The 13,519-nt window shown below is 75.6% G+C and overlaps 10 non-coding genes across 10 annotated transcripts; 4 read left to right on the top strand and 6 right to left on the bottom strand.

Annotated features, from left to right (window-relative positions):
- The first annotated feature begins 558 nt into the window (after positions 1-558).
- Positions 559-629, top strand: TRNAG-GCC (transfer RNA glycine (anticodon GCC)). Its single transcript has one exon. It is a non-coding gene; the product is annotated as a tRNA-Gly (tRNA).
- A 2,976-nt stretch (positions 630-3,605) lies between these two features.
- TRNAE-CUC (transfer RNA glutamic acid (anticodon CUC)) lies at positions 3,606-3,677 on the bottom strand. The gene has a single exon. It is a non-coding gene; the product is annotated as a tRNA-Glu (tRNA).
- A 293-nt stretch (positions 3,678-3,970) lies between these two features.
- Positions 3,971-4,042, bottom strand: TRNAG-UCC (transfer RNA glycine (anticodon UCC)). The gene has a single exon. It is a non-coding gene; the product is annotated as a tRNA-Gly (tRNA).
- Positions 4,043-4,759: 717 nt separating this feature from the next.
- On the bottom strand, positions 4,760-4,831 carry TRNAD-GUC (transfer RNA aspartic acid (anticodon GUC)). The gene has a single exon. It is a non-coding gene; the product is annotated as a tRNA-Asp (tRNA).
- Positions 4,832-5,369: 538 nt separating this feature from the next.
- On the top strand, positions 5,370-5,452 carry TRNAL-CAG (transfer RNA leucine (anticodon CAG)). Its single transcript has one exon. It is a non-coding gene; the product is annotated as a tRNA-Leu (tRNA).
- A 1,807-nt stretch (positions 5,453-7,259) lies between these two features.
- On the top strand, positions 7,260-7,330 carry TRNAG-GCC (transfer RNA glycine (anticodon GCC)). The gene has a single exon. It is a non-coding gene; the product is annotated as a tRNA-Gly (tRNA).
- Positions 7,331-10,303: 2,973 nt separating this feature from the next.
- On the bottom strand, positions 10,304-10,375 carry TRNAE-CUC (transfer RNA glutamic acid (anticodon CUC)). The gene has a single exon. It is a non-coding gene; the product is annotated as a tRNA-Glu (tRNA).
- A 291-nt stretch (positions 10,376-10,666) lies between these two features.
- TRNAG-UCC (transfer RNA glycine (anticodon UCC)) lies at positions 10,667-10,738 on the bottom strand. The gene has a single exon. It is a non-coding gene; the product is annotated as a tRNA-Gly (tRNA).
- Positions 10,739-11,484: 746 nt separating this feature from the next.
- Positions 11,485-11,556, bottom strand: TRNAD-GUC (transfer RNA aspartic acid (anticodon GUC)). The gene has a single exon. It is a non-coding gene; the product is annotated as a tRNA-Asp (tRNA).
- Positions 11,557-12,094: 538 nt separating this feature from the next.
- TRNAL-CAG (transfer RNA leucine (anticodon CAG)) lies at positions 12,095-12,177 on the top strand. Its single transcript has one exon. It is a non-coding gene; the product is annotated as a tRNA-Leu (tRNA).
- The last annotated feature ends 1,342 nt before the right edge of the window (positions 12,178-13,519 follow it).

The following is a 13,519-nucleotide window of genomic DNA, read 5'->3' on the forward strand; positions in this document are numbered from 1 at the left end:
CCCTGCCCTGCCCTGCCCTGCCCTGCCCTGCCCTGCCCTGCCCTGCCCTGCTCTCGTCCGGCAGGCCGCGCCGTTGGCGCCCGCGCACGGCCACGCGCCCAGCGCACCCGCGGGGAAGCCCGCCGCCCAGGGGACTTGGGCACGGGCCCGTGGGTCGTCGAAGGGAACGTCGCCCGCCACAGATCGCCGCCCCTCGTTGGCACTCGAGCGCGGGCCAGGCTGGGCGCGGCTCCTGGCTTCCTCCGGCGACGCCGGCAGGGTCGCGGCGGCCCTGGGCCGGACACAAGGCGCGGGATGGGCCGAGGCCGCCCCGCTCTGTCGCGGCTCCTCCGCGCCTCGGCGCACAGGTGCCACCGCGCCTCCGGGTCTCCCTGCTCCGCACCCCCCTCCTACCGCGCCCGCCCCCGAGCGCCCTCCAGGGCCCCGCAGCCTCTCTTCCAGCTGCCCCGTCCGCCGACTGGCTCGGATGGAGGAGATGGCCCCGCAGGGCCGTGACCAGTGTCGGGCGGCTGGTGGCGAGCGCCGCTGGGGCGGCGCCTGGTGGCGCCGGCCACCGGTGCATGGGTGGTTCAGTGGTAGAATTCTCGCCTGCCACGCGGGAGGCCCGGGTTCGATTCCCGGCCCATGCAGCACCCCGTCCCCTTTTGGTCCCGCGGCCCCGACGTCCAGCTTAGGCTGCCTCTCTCCTGCGCTCGAGGCCGCCCCCACACACCAACACCTTCCGCCCGCCCCGGGCCCTCGCTCTCGCCCTGGAGACAAAAGTCCCCCCCCCCTCCGCCCCCAAACACGCACCCCGGGAACCAAACGCCCGCCCCCCAAACCCCCGTGCCCTGACACATTCACGGCCCAGCCACTCTCGTGCCCGCGCACCTTCCTTCCTTGTCCCTCTTCTTTTCCTTCCCGTGACCCCGCTCGAGTCACGCGTTTCCCTTCGAGGGACACTCTCCCGCAGCACACGCGGGCCCATGCACGCCCCACCTCCTCACGCTCCGCCACCTTTCCCCGCTCTCTGGCTCGCTCTGACCCCGGCCGGCAAGTTACGCGGCGTTGGCACTGCCGGCAGGAAGGAACGTGCCGCTCCTACGGGTGACCCACCGCCTTCTCCCGGAGGGTCCCCGTGTCCTGATGGCGCGCCCTCGAGTCTTTCCAAAGAGTTCCGCGAGATCGTCACCATGCACGCCCGCCGTGTGTTCACCTGATCCCGCTCGGCCGCCATCGGTTGCCAACGCTCGCCGGGCCCTCCACCACCGAAACCACCTGCGCCGCCACTGCCACCCAGTCCACCCACCCCGCCCCTCCCCCCCTTCCCCCGGCGCCAGCACCAAGTCCACCACGCGTCAGCACCGGCACCACGACGAATCCTCGCCGCCACCCCCGCCCCCAGGACGCCCCGAGGACACTGCCAAGCCCGCCGCCGCCACCCCAGCCTGCAAGCCCCAAGCCGCACCCCAGCCCCAACCCCTCCACCTCCACCCTCCCCACCCCCCTACTGCTCCAACACCCCGACGCCTGTCAGGCCCCTCCTCCCCGCGCCCCCACTTTCCAAATCCTTCCCGGCCGGGGATCCTCCGTTCCGTTGGTCCCTTTGGCCTCTTCTCAACTCAACCCCCAACGCACACCCGAGACGCGACTCTCTGTCCCCAGGACAGGTCGTTTCTGTCTCTGGGGCAGGGGCATTCCCCGCCCTTGCCCGCTCCCCACCCCTCCTCTCACCCTACTCCTTAGCCTCACCACCTCGCAGCGCAGCACAGCCAGTCTCGCCCGCCGGCGTCCTCTCCCACCGCAGGGGCTTCCGTCTTCCTCGCACCGGAGCCCACTGCCCCTGCTTGCCACCCGCCGCTCCTTACGGCCTCCAGGCCCCCCCGCCCCACCATCCGCCAACAACCCCGCGGACCCTGTGGTCCTCTCTCGCACGACCCGCCCCGAGGACTCGCTTCCCCCGGCCCTGTCCCCCCTCCCCCGCTCAGGCCCCTCGTCCCCACCCCAACCCTAGATCTCACCCGCCGCCACCCGTGCCGGCCAAGGGGCCTGGCCGCCCGGAGCCCCTGCCTGAGCGGCCCGTTCCCGCAAGCCCCGCACCTCCTCCGGGCCCGCGGCGCTCCGCTCGCACACCCGGGACTCCTCCTCACGCCACCCACCGCGCGGCTCACCGCCGTGCCCTCTTCCTGGGGTCACTTGGCCCTGTGCCCTGACCCGCGTGGGGGGCCACCCACCGGGACCGACGCCTCCATCCCGCACCGTCTCCCGCCCCCGCACGCGCACGCCCAGCACCCCGGCCGGGCCCGTGGGGGAGCTTCCCGCGCTCACGGGGCGCACCCCTATGCCCACCGGGGGCGCCTTGGCACAGGGGAGAACGGCTCCGTCAAAGTCCAGCGTGGGGCCCGCGGCAGCTTCCTGCCGCTCATCGGCTCGGCCCTCCCCTCTGCCTCGGCCGGAACCGGTCCCTGGACAGATACTCAGCTCCGCTGGCTCACGGCGGCGCGCCCGTCGTGGCGGCAAGGGGCCGGAGAGCTGCCATCTCCTTTGGGGAGCAGCCGCAGGAGAAGATGGATGCGGGGCTGGAGAGAGGGATGGCGTGGGTGGACGCCGAGGCGGGAAGGGGAACGCCGTCCAAAGTCCCAGCTCGGTGGGGGGAGGGGCGTGGGGGAGGCAAGAGTTCCGGGGAACGCCCCGGCCACTTGGCCATAGGACGCGGAGCGTCGCTGAGGCCACTGGAAGAAAACGCTGGCCACCCCCGCCACCCGTCCGCCCCCAGCCCCTCCCCACCTGCTTGCCCGTGGCGTTTTCCGGAACGGCCTCCTGTAGCTCCCTGCTCTGTCTCCTCCGCGGCGGGCTGGTCTCGCTAGCCCGACGGACGGACGGGTCGAGGGTCACTGGCCCATCTCCGCCTCTCGGGCGCCGCGGCCGGGCCCTCGGCTCCCACGCCCGCGCGAGACCCAGACGCCCCTGGCGCCCAATCGCCGGGCCCCCGGGACACGCAGCGGGCCCAGGACCCGGCAGGCGGCGGCGGGAAAGCTGCCGGCGCCTTGGCTGGCGCGAGGGGCGAGGCCAGGGACCACAGGTCTCGGCAGGTGGCCCGACCGGTCCAGGGAGACCCCTGCCCCCTCCCGCCCGCACCCCCAGCCCCAGCCCCCACCGGCGGCCCCACCTCGGGAGGGACCAAGGGGCGGCTTGGGGGCCGCGAAACTGTCGCGGCCGAAGCCAGGCTGCGGGAGAGTCGAAGCGCGTGCGGGGGCCGGCGGCGGGGCTGTGCGCCCGCGGCCACGGCGGGAGAGAGGCGGCCCCAGCCACCGAGGAAGAGGGGAAGCGAGGCGAGCGTCCGAGGAGGAGGAGGAGGAGGAGGAGGGGAGACGCCCAGGGGGCGAGCGGGGGCCGAAAGGTCTGCCGTTGGCAGGGGTGGAGGGGGCGTGGCAGGGTCAGGGCTGGACGTGGCGGGTGGCCTTGTCGGGAGGCCGAGGCCAGGGGGCGAGGGGCGAAGCGAGCGAGCTCCGGCGCGGGCTAAAAGTGTGCGTGGTGGGGGGAGGGGTCGCGGCCGCCCGCGCCGCGCCGGGGAGGCGGAGGTCGGGCGGCCGGCAGGCGGGCAGGCGGAGAGGAAGAAGAAAGGCTTCCCTGACCGGGAATCGAACCCGGGCCGCGGCGGTGAGAGCGCCGAATCCTAACCACTAGACCACCAGGGAGCGGCGGGCTTCGCGCCTCGCCTGCGCCTCCTGGACCCGGGGTCCGCAGCCCGCCCGCTCGCCGCTCCCTCGCCGCCGGGGCCCCCTGCCTTGCGCAGGCCAGCCGCCCGCCGCCCCGGCCCAGGCACGCGCCCTCGCCGGCTTCCTGCTCGCCGCGCCCTCAAAACGCTGCGCGCGCGCGCGCGCGCGCACACACACACACACACACACACAGACGCACAGCGGCACGCCCGCCGCCCGCCGCCCGCCTCCGGGGCGGGAGGGCCCCGCAGCTCGGCAAAAGGTCGGCCCGCTGCGTTGGCCGGGAATCGAACCCGGGTCAACTGCTTGGAAGGCAGCTATGCTCACCACTATACCACCAACGCCGCACAGCCCGGCGTGCCCCGAGACGCCGGCCCGGGGCTCGCGCCACAGCCGTCCGGCCGCCGCCGCCTGGCGCAGCCCTGCTCCGACGCCCCGCCCGCCCGCAGCGCGGCGCTGCCACCGGCGCCACCAACCGCCGCCCCGCGCCAGCGCCAGCGCCGCGCCGCGCCCGACGCGGCAGCCCTCGTCCGCCGGGACGGACCGCCTCTGGGGAGCGCCCTCGCTGCCACTCCACCAAGCGACCGCCATTCCCACGCCGACCGCCCCGCCAAAGCCCCGGCCGGGCGCCCGCCCTCCACCGTCCGGCTCGCCCCAGCCCTTCTCCACCGGCTGCTCGGCGAGGCAGCTGCGCGCACCGAGAGAGGACCCACCCGCCGCCCGTCCCGGCAGCTGTGCAGCTGTGCAGCGCGCGTCGCGCGTCGCGTCGCGTCGCAGGGAGCCCCGTGCGCCAGCCGCTGGGGGCGGGCCGCTCGTCGGGCGCTGCGGGGAGCAGAGGAAGCTTTGGCTCGGCCGTGCCGAATGACCGCCGCCCGACGGCGAGGGCTCCCCCGTGGGCAGGCCGGGCACGGGTTGGCGGCCTGCGCCTGGCTGGAGGGCGGGGCAGGGCGAAGAAGCGCCCTCGGGGGCTGGAGGGCGGGGCGCGGCAGGGCGAAGAAGGGCCCTCGGGGGCAAGCGGCCGGACGCAGAGCGGCGCCAGCCACCAAAAAGGGACGTCTTGCCTCCCCGTCGGGGAATCGAACCCCGGTCTCCCGCGTGACAGGCGGGGATACTCACCACTATACTAACGAGGACGGCGGCGGCCGCCCCGGCGCCCGACCGCTCTCCGGCTGCCTGCCGACGCCGACCCCCGCCCTCGAGGCCCTGCCCGCCACCGGTGCCCGGCGCGTGTGCCCCATCCGACCCGACAGTCAAACGACCGCGTCATCCAGCAAAGCGGCCCGCGGCCCGCACACGACCCCGACCGCGCGCCCGGCCCTGGCGGCGGCGGCGACGGCGGCTGGAAATGCCGAGTCTGCGCCGCCTCTTGCCTCCCGTGCGGAGATCGCGCCGCGAGGAAGAGGCCCTCTCGAGAGGGCCAGCGAGGCGGCGAGGAGAAGGGGGGCGCGCGCCGGGCCGCGGCCTTGTCCCGGCCGGCGCCCGGGGTGGGCGACGGGGCGGCGGCGGCGGTGGAGCCGGGCGAGTCCGCTGGCCTTGCTCCCCGTCGGCCGGCGCGCGCGTCCCGTCCGTGGCGCGCCCACAAAGACGCCCGCCAGGCGCCGCGGGCGGCCAAGGGCCCCGCCGGCCGCGTCGGCTCCCAGCCAGGCGAGCGGCCACGCGCCCAGGCCCGCCGTCAGGATGGCCGAGCGGTCTAAGGCGCTGCGTTCAGGTCGCAGTCTCCCCTGGAGGCGTGGGTTCGAATCCCACTCCTGACACGCCGACCTTTTGGCCCGCCCAACCAACGCCCGCCTACCCGGGCCTCCCGCACACCCGAGCGCCGCCCTTGGCCGCCTTCCTGGCCGGCCCGGGCTGGCGCTCCGGCCTGTGGCCGCCGCGCCAAACTCCAGGCCCCTACACGCACGCCTCTCCACCCCACCCGCTTCTCACGCCCGCCGCTGCGCGGGCCTGGCGCACTCAGCCCAGGAGGCTGCCCCAGCGCCTCGAACCCACTGGCAACCGGCCTTCCCGACACAGCGCGCGCGCCCCCGCCCACTCACTCACACACCCTTCCCACCGGACCCCACACGCGGGGGCTTCAGGACTTCGCGCCCCATCGTTCCTCGCCTGCTCTCCCCTTCCCCCTCCGCACACGAGCCCCCCCATTAGGGGGGTTGTGTAGCCCTCCCTCCCACTCGCGCTCCCACTCCCACTCCCACTCCCCCTCCCCCACCCCACCCCACCCCACCCCACCCGACCCTGCGTGAGCAAAGCCCTCCACGGGTCACCCTCCGACTTCTGCCTGGCGCACAGCGCCTCGCTCTTGGAGCGCCACGCCTGCGCAACGGGCGGCACACCGTCCAACACGCTGTCCTTTCCCACAGCCCCCGGCCGCCCGGCCCGCCCATCCTCTCCACACCCTGCTCAGGTCGCCGTCCCCATCTCGGTGGCCTGTGGTGCCCACCACGACTTTTCACCTCGGGGCCTCGCCCGGGCCACACATGCCTGCCTCCCGGGCCCCACGCAGCCCGGCCTTCTGCTCGCCAGCCCACCACAGCGCCCTCCCTGCACGGGGCCTGCCTGGCACGCGGGCCCAACCCGGCAAGCTGGCTCCGGGGAGCAGCGAGCCGAAGCCCTGGATCCCCGTCGCCCACACGCCACGTCGGGCCCACGGCCGGGGCCAAGCCCCGTCTGCACGCGCGAAGGCGCCTCGGGGGCCCAAACCCACGACGACACGACGGCGCGCCTCCTCCGCGGGCGGCCCGCCGGCCGGCAGCCACTCTGCCAAAGCGCGCCCGCCATCCAAGACCGCGCTCCTGCCTCGCCACCAACGCACCCCGGAGCCGGACCCTTGCGGGCGAGCCGTCGGCCAGAGCGCAGGCGCCAGGCTCAGGCCCCTCGGGTCTCTTGGCCTGAGCGCCGCTCAGCGGCGGGCGGCCGAGGCGGCGCTCCCCAGCCTGCGGCTCCCACGGCCGCCCCCACGCCACGGCCCTCCCGCCCAGCCCAGCCCTGCCCAGCCCTGCCCAGCCCTGCCCTGCCCTGCCCTGCCCTGCCCTGCCCTGCCCTGCCCTGCCCTGCTCTCGTCCGGCAGGCCGCGCCGTTGGCGCCCGCGCACGGCCACGCGCCCAGCGCACCCGCGGGGAAGCCCGCCGCCCAGGGGACTTGGGCACGGGCCCGTGGGTCGTCGAAGGGAACGTCGCCCGCCACAGATCGCCGCCCCTCGTTGGCACTCGAGCGCGGGCCAGGCTGGGCGCGGCTCCTGGCTTCCTCCGGCGACGCCGGCAGGGTCGCGGCGGCCCTGGGCCGGACACAAGGCGCGGGATGGGCCGAGGCCGCCCCGCTCTGTCGCGGCTCCTCCGCGCCTCGGCGCACAGGTGCCACCGCGCCTCCGGGTCTCCCTGCTCCGCACCCCCCTCCTACCGCGCCCGCCCCCGAGCGCCCTCCAGGGCCCCGCAGCCTCTCTTCCAGCTGCCCCGTCCGCCGACTGGCTCGGATGGAGGAGATGGCCCCGCAGGGCCGTGACCAGTGTCGGGCGGCTGGTGGCGAGCGCCGCTGGGGTGGCGCCTGGTGGCGCCGGCCACCGGTGCATGGGTGGTTCAGTGGTAGAATTCTCGCCTGCCACGCGGGAGGCCCGGGTTCGATTCCCGGCCCATGCAGCACCCCGTCCCCTTTTGGTCCCGCGGCCCCGACGTCCAGCTTAGGCTGCCTCTCTCCTGCGCTCGAGGCCGCCCCCACACACCAACACCTTCCGCCCGCCCCGGGCCCTCGCTCTCGCCCTGGAGACAAAAGTCCCCCCCCCCTCCGCCCCCAAACACGCACCCCGGGAACCAAACGCCCGCCCCCCAAACCCCCGTGCCCTGACACATTCACGGCCCAGCCACTCTCGTGCCCGCGCACCTTCCTTCCTTGTCCCTCTTCTTTTCCTTCCCGTGACCCCGCTCGAGTCACGCGTTTCCCTTCGAGGGACACTCTCCCGCAGCACACGCGGGCCCATGCACGCCCCACCTCCTCACGCTCCGCCACCTTTCCCCGCTCTCTGGCTCGCTCTGACCCCGGCCGGCAAGTTACGCGGCGTTGGCACTGCCGGCAGGAAGGAACGTGCCGCTCCTACGGGTGACCCACCGCCTTCTCCCGGAGGGTCCCCGTGTCCTGATGGCGCGCCCTCGAGTCTTTCCAAAGAGTTCCGCGAGATCGTCACCATGCACGCCCGCCGTGTGTTCACCTGATCCCGCTCGGCCGCCATCGGTTGCCAACGCTCGCCGGGCCCTCCACCACCGAAACCACCTGCGCCGCCACTGCCACCCAGTCCACCCACCCCGCCCCTCCCCCCCTTCCCCCGGCGCCAGCACCAAGTCCACCACGCGTCAGCACCGGCACCACGACGAATCCTCGCCGCCACCCCCGCCCCCAGGACGCCCCGAGGACACTGCCAAGCCCGCCGCCGCCACCCCAGCCTGCAAGCCCCAAGCCGCACCCCAGCCCCAACCCCTCCACCTCCACCCTCCCCACCCCCCTACTGCTCCAACACCCCGACGCCTGTCAGGCCCCTCCTCCCCGCGCCCCCACTTTCCAAATCCTTCCCGGCCGGGGATCCTCCGTTCCGTTGGTCCCTTTGGCCTCTTCTCAACTCAACCCCCAACGCACACCCGAGACGCGACTCTCTGTCCCCAGGACAGGTCGTTTCTGTCTCTGGGGCAGGGGCATTCCCCGCCCTTGCCCGCTCCCCACCCCTCCTCTCACCCTACTCCTTAGCCTCACCACCTCGCAGCGCAGCACAGCCAGTCTCGCCCGCCGGCGTCCTCTCCCACCGCAGGGGCTTCCGTCTTCCTCGCACCGGAGCCCACTGCCCCTGCTTGCCACCCGCCGCTCCTTACGGCCTCCAGGCCCCCCCGCCCCACCATCCGCCAACAACCCCGCGGACCCTGTGGTCCTCTCTCGCACGACCCGCCCCGAGGACTCGCTTCCCCCGGCCCTGTCCCCCCTCCCCCGCTCAGGCCCCTCGTCCCCACCCCAACCCTAGATCTCACCCGCCGCCACCCGTGCCGGCCAAGGGGCCTGGCCGCCCGGAGCCCCTGCCTGAGCGGCCCGTTCCCGCAAGCCCCGCACCTCCTCCGGGCCCGCGGCGCTCCGCTCGCACACCCGGGACTCCTCCTCACGCCACCCACCGCGCGGCTCACCGCCGTGCCCTCTTCCTGGGGTCACTTGGCCCTGTGCCCTGACCCGCGTGGGGGGCCACCCACCGGGACCGACGCCTCCATCCCGCACCGTCTCCCGCCCCCGCACGCGCACGCCCAGCACCCCGGCCGGGCCCGTGGGGGAGCTTCCCGCGCTCACGGGGCGCACCCCTATGCCCACCGGGGGCGCCTTGGCACAGGGGAGAACGGCTCCGTCAAAGTCCAGCGTGGGGCCCGCGGCAGCTTCCTGCCGCTCATCGGCTCGGCCCTCCCCTCTGCCTCGGCCGGAACCGGTCCCTGGACAGATACTCAGCTCCGCTGGCTCACGGCGGCGCGCCCGTCGTGGCGGCAAGGGGCCGGAGAGCTGCCATCTCCTTTGGGGAGCAGCCGCAGGAGAAGATGGATGCGGGGCTGGAGAGAGGGATGGCGTGGGTGGACGCCGAGGCGGGAAGGGGAACGCCGTCCAAAGTCCCAGCTCGGTGGGGGGAGGGGCGTGGGGGAGGCAAGAGTTCCGGGGAACGCCCCGGCCACTTGGCCATAGGACGCGGAGCGTCGCTGAGGCCACTGGAAGAAAACGCTGGCCACCCCCGCCACCCGTCCGCCCCCAGCCCCTCCCCACCTGCTTGCCCGTGGCGTTTTCCGGAACGGCCTCCTGTAGCTCCCTGCTCTGTCTCCTCCGCGGCGGGCTGGTCTCGCTAGCCCGACGGACGGACGGGTCGAGGGTCACTGGCCCATCTCCGCCTCTCGGGCGCCGCGGCCGGGCCCTCGGCTCCCACGCCCGCGCGAGACCCAGACGCCCCTGGCGCCCAATCGCCGGGCCCCCGGGACACGCAGCGGGCCCAGGACCCGGCAGGCGGCGGCGGGAAAGCTGCCGGCGCCTTGGCTGGCGCGAGGGGCGAGGCCAGGGACCACAGGTCTCGGCAGGTGGCCCGACCGGTCCAGGGAGACCCCTGCCCCCTCCCGCCCGCACCCCCAGCCCCAGCCCCCACCGGCGGCCCCACCTCGGGAGGGACCAAGGGGCGGCTTGGGGGCCGCGAAACTGTCGCGGCCGAAGCCAGGCTGCGGGAGAGTCGAAGCGCGTGCGGGGGCCGGCGGCGGGGCTGTGCGCCCGCGGCCACGGCGGGAGAGAGGCGGCCCCAGCCACCGAGGAAGAGGGGAAGCGAGGCGAGCGTCCGAGGAGGAGGAGGAGGAGGAGGGGAGACGCCCAGGGGGCGAGCGGGGGCCGAAAGGTCTGCCGTTGGCAGGGGTGGAGGGGGCGTGGCAGGGTCAGGGCTGGACGTGGCGGGTGGCCTTGTCGGGAGGCCGAGGCCAGGGGGCGAGGGGCGAAGCGAGCGAGCTCCGGCGCGGGCTAAAAGTGTGCGTGGTGGGGGGAGGGGTCGCGGCCGCCCGCGCCGCGCCGGGGAGGCGGAGGTCGGGCGGCCGGCAGGCGGGCAGGCGGAGAGGAAGAAGAAAGGCTTCCCTGACCGGGAATCGAACCCGGGCCGCGGCGGTGAGAGCGCCGAATCCTAACCACTAGACCACCAGGGAGCGTCGGGCTTCGCGCCTCGCCTGCGCCTCCTGGACCCGGGGCCCGCAGCCCGCCCGCTCGCCGCTCCCTCGCCGCCGGGGCCCCCTGCCTTGCGCAGGCCAGCCGCCCGCCGCCCCGGCCCAGGCACGCGCCCTCGCCGGCTTCCTGCTCGCCGCGCCCTCAAAACGCTGCGCGCGCACACACGCACACACACACACGCACACACACACACACGCACAGCCGCACGCCCGCCGCCCGCCGCCCGCCTCCGGGGCGGGAGGGCCCCGCAGCTCGGCAAAAGGTCGGCCCGCTGCGTTGGCCGGGAATCGAACCCGGGTCAACTGCTTGGAAGGCAGCTATGCTCACCACTATACCACCAACGCCGCACAGCCCGGCCTGCCCCGAGACGCCGGCCCGGGGCTCGCGCCACAGCAGTCCGGCCGCCGCCGCCGCCGCCGCCGCCGCCGCCGCCTGGCGCAGCCCTGCTCCGACGCCCCGCCCGCCCGCAGCGCGGCGCTGCCACCGGCGCCACCAACCGCCGCCCCGCGCCAGCGCCAGCGCCGCGCCCGACGCGGCAGCCCTCGTCCGCCGGGACGGACCGCCTCTGGGGGGCGCCCTCGCTGCCGCGCCACCAAGCGACCGCCATTCCCACGCCGACCGCCCCGCCAAAGCCCCGGCCGGGCGCCCGCCCTCCACCGTCCGGCTCGCCCCAGCCCCTCTCCACAGGCTGCTCGGCGAGGCAGCTGCGCGCACCGAGAGAGGACCCACCCGCCGCCCGTCCCGGCAGCTGTGCAGCTGTGCAGCGCGCGTCGCGCGTCGCGTCGCGTCGCAGGGAGCCCCGTGCGCCAGCCGCTGGGGGCGGGCCGCTCGTCGGGCGCTGCGGGGAGCAGAGGAAGCCTTGGCTCGGCCGTGCCGAACGACCGCCGCCCGACGGCGAGGGGGCCTCGGGGAGGGGTCCCCGTGGGCAGGCCGGGCACGGGTTGGCGGCCTGCGCCTGGCTGGAGGGCGGGGCAGGGCGAAGAAGCGCCCTCGGGGGCTGGAGGGCGGGGCGCGGCAGGGCGAAGAAGGGCCCTCGGGGGCAAGCGGCCGGACGCAGAGCGGCGCCAGCCACCAAAAAGGGACGTCTTGCCTCCCCGTCGGGGAATCGAACCCCGGTCTCCCGCGTGACAGGCGGGGATACTCACCACTATACTAACGAGGACGGCGGCGGCCGCCCCGGCGCCCGACCGCTCTCCGGCTGCCTGCCGACGCCGACCCCCGCCCTCGAGGCCCTGCCCGCCACCGGTGCCCGGCACGTGTGCCCCATCCGACCCGACAGCCAAACGACCGCGTCATCCAGCAAAGCGGCCCGCGGCCCGCACACGACCCCGACCGCGCGCCCGGCCCTGGCGGCGGCGGCGACGGCGGCTGGAAATGCCGAGTCTGCGCCGCCTCTTGCCTCCCGTGCGGAGATCGCGCCGCGAGGAAGAGGCCCTCTCGAGAGGGCCAGCGAGGCGGCGAGGAGAAGGGGGGCGCGCGCCGGGCCGCGGCCTTGTCCCGGCCGGCGCCCGGGGTGGGCGACGGGGCGGCGGCGGCGGTGGAGCCGGGCGAGTCCGCTGGCCTTGCTCCCCGTCGGCCGGCGCGCGCGTCCCGTCCGTGGCGCGCCCACAAAGACGCCCGCCAGGCGCCGCGGGCGGCCAAGGGCCCCGCCGGCCGCGTCGGCTCCCAGCCAGGCGAGCGGCCACGCGCCCAGGCCCGCCGTCAGGATGGCCGAGCGGTCTAAGGCGCTGCGTTCAGGTCGCAGTCTCCCCTGGAGGCGTGGGTTCGAATCCCACTCCTGACACGCCGACCTTTTGGCCCGCCCAACCAACGCCCGCCTACCCGGGCCTCCCGCACACCCGAGCGCCGCCCTTGGCCGCCTTCCTGGCCGGCCCGGGCTGGCGCTCCGGCCTGTGGCCGCCGCGCCAAACTCCAGGCCCCTACACGCACGCCTCTCCACCCCACCCGCTTCTCACGCCCGCCGCTGCGCGGGCCTGGCGCACTCAGCCCAGGAGGCTGCCCCAGCGCCTCGAACCCACTGGCAACCGGCCTTCCCGACACAGCGCGCGCGCCCCCGCCCACTCACTCACACACCCTTCCCACCGGACCCCACACGCGGGGGCTTCAGGACTTCGCGCCCCATCGTTCCTCGCCTGCTCTCCCCTTCCCCCTCCGCACACGAGCCCCCCCATTAGGGGGGTTGTGTAGCCCTCCCTCCCACTCGCGCTCCCACTCCCACTCCCACTCCCCCTCCCCCACCCCACCCCACCCCACCCCACCCGACCCTGCGTGAGCAAAGCCCTCCACGGGTCACCCTCCGACTTCTGCCTGGCGCACAGCGCCTCGCTCTTGGAGCGCCACGCCTGCGCAACGGGCGGCACACCGTCCAACACGCTGTCCTTTCCCACAGCCCCCGGCCGCCCGGCCCGCCCATCCTCTCCACACCCTGCTCAGGTCGCCGTCCCCATCTCGGTGGCCTGTGGTGCCCACCACGACTTTTCACCTCGGGGCCTCGCCCGGGCCACACATGCCTGCCTCCCGGGCCCCACGCAGCCCGGCCTTCTGCTCGCCAGCCCACCACAGCGCCCTCCCTGCACGGGGCCTGCCTGGCACGCGGGCCCAACCCGGCAAGCTGGCTCCGGGGAGCAGCGAGCCGAAGCCCTGGATCCCCGTCGCCCACACGCCACGTCGGGCCCACGGCCGGGGCCAAGCCCCGTCTGCACGCGCGAAGGCGCCTCGGGGGCCCAAACCCACGACGACACGACGGCGCGCCTCCTCCGCGGGCGGCCCGCCGGCCGGCAGCCACTCTGCCAAAGCGCGCCCGCCATCCAAGACCGCGCTCCTGCCTCGCCACCAACGCACCCGGAGCCGGACCCTTGCGGGCGAGCCGTCGGCCAGAGCGCAGGCGCCAGGCTCAGGCCCCTCGGGTCTCTTGGCCTGAGCGCCGCTCAGCGGCGGGCGGCCGAGGCGGCGCTCCCCAGCCTGCGGCTCCCACGGCCGCCCCCACGCCACGGCCCTCCCGCCCAGCCCAGCCCTGCCCAGCCCTGCCCAGCCCTGCCCTGCCCTGCCCTGCCCTGCCCTGCCCTGCCCTGCCCTGCCCTGCTCTCGTCCGGCAGGCCGCGCCGTTGGCGCCCGCGCACGGCCAC

Source organism: Equus asinus, unplaced genomic scaffold, assembly GCF_041296235.1.
Source record: "Equus asinus isolate D_3611 breed Donkey unplaced genomic scaffold, EquAss-T2T_v2 contig_105, whole genome shotgun sequence".
Classification (NCBI taxonomy): domain Eukaryota; kingdom Metazoa; phylum Chordata; class Mammalia; order Perissodactyla; family Equidae; genus Equus; species Equus asinus.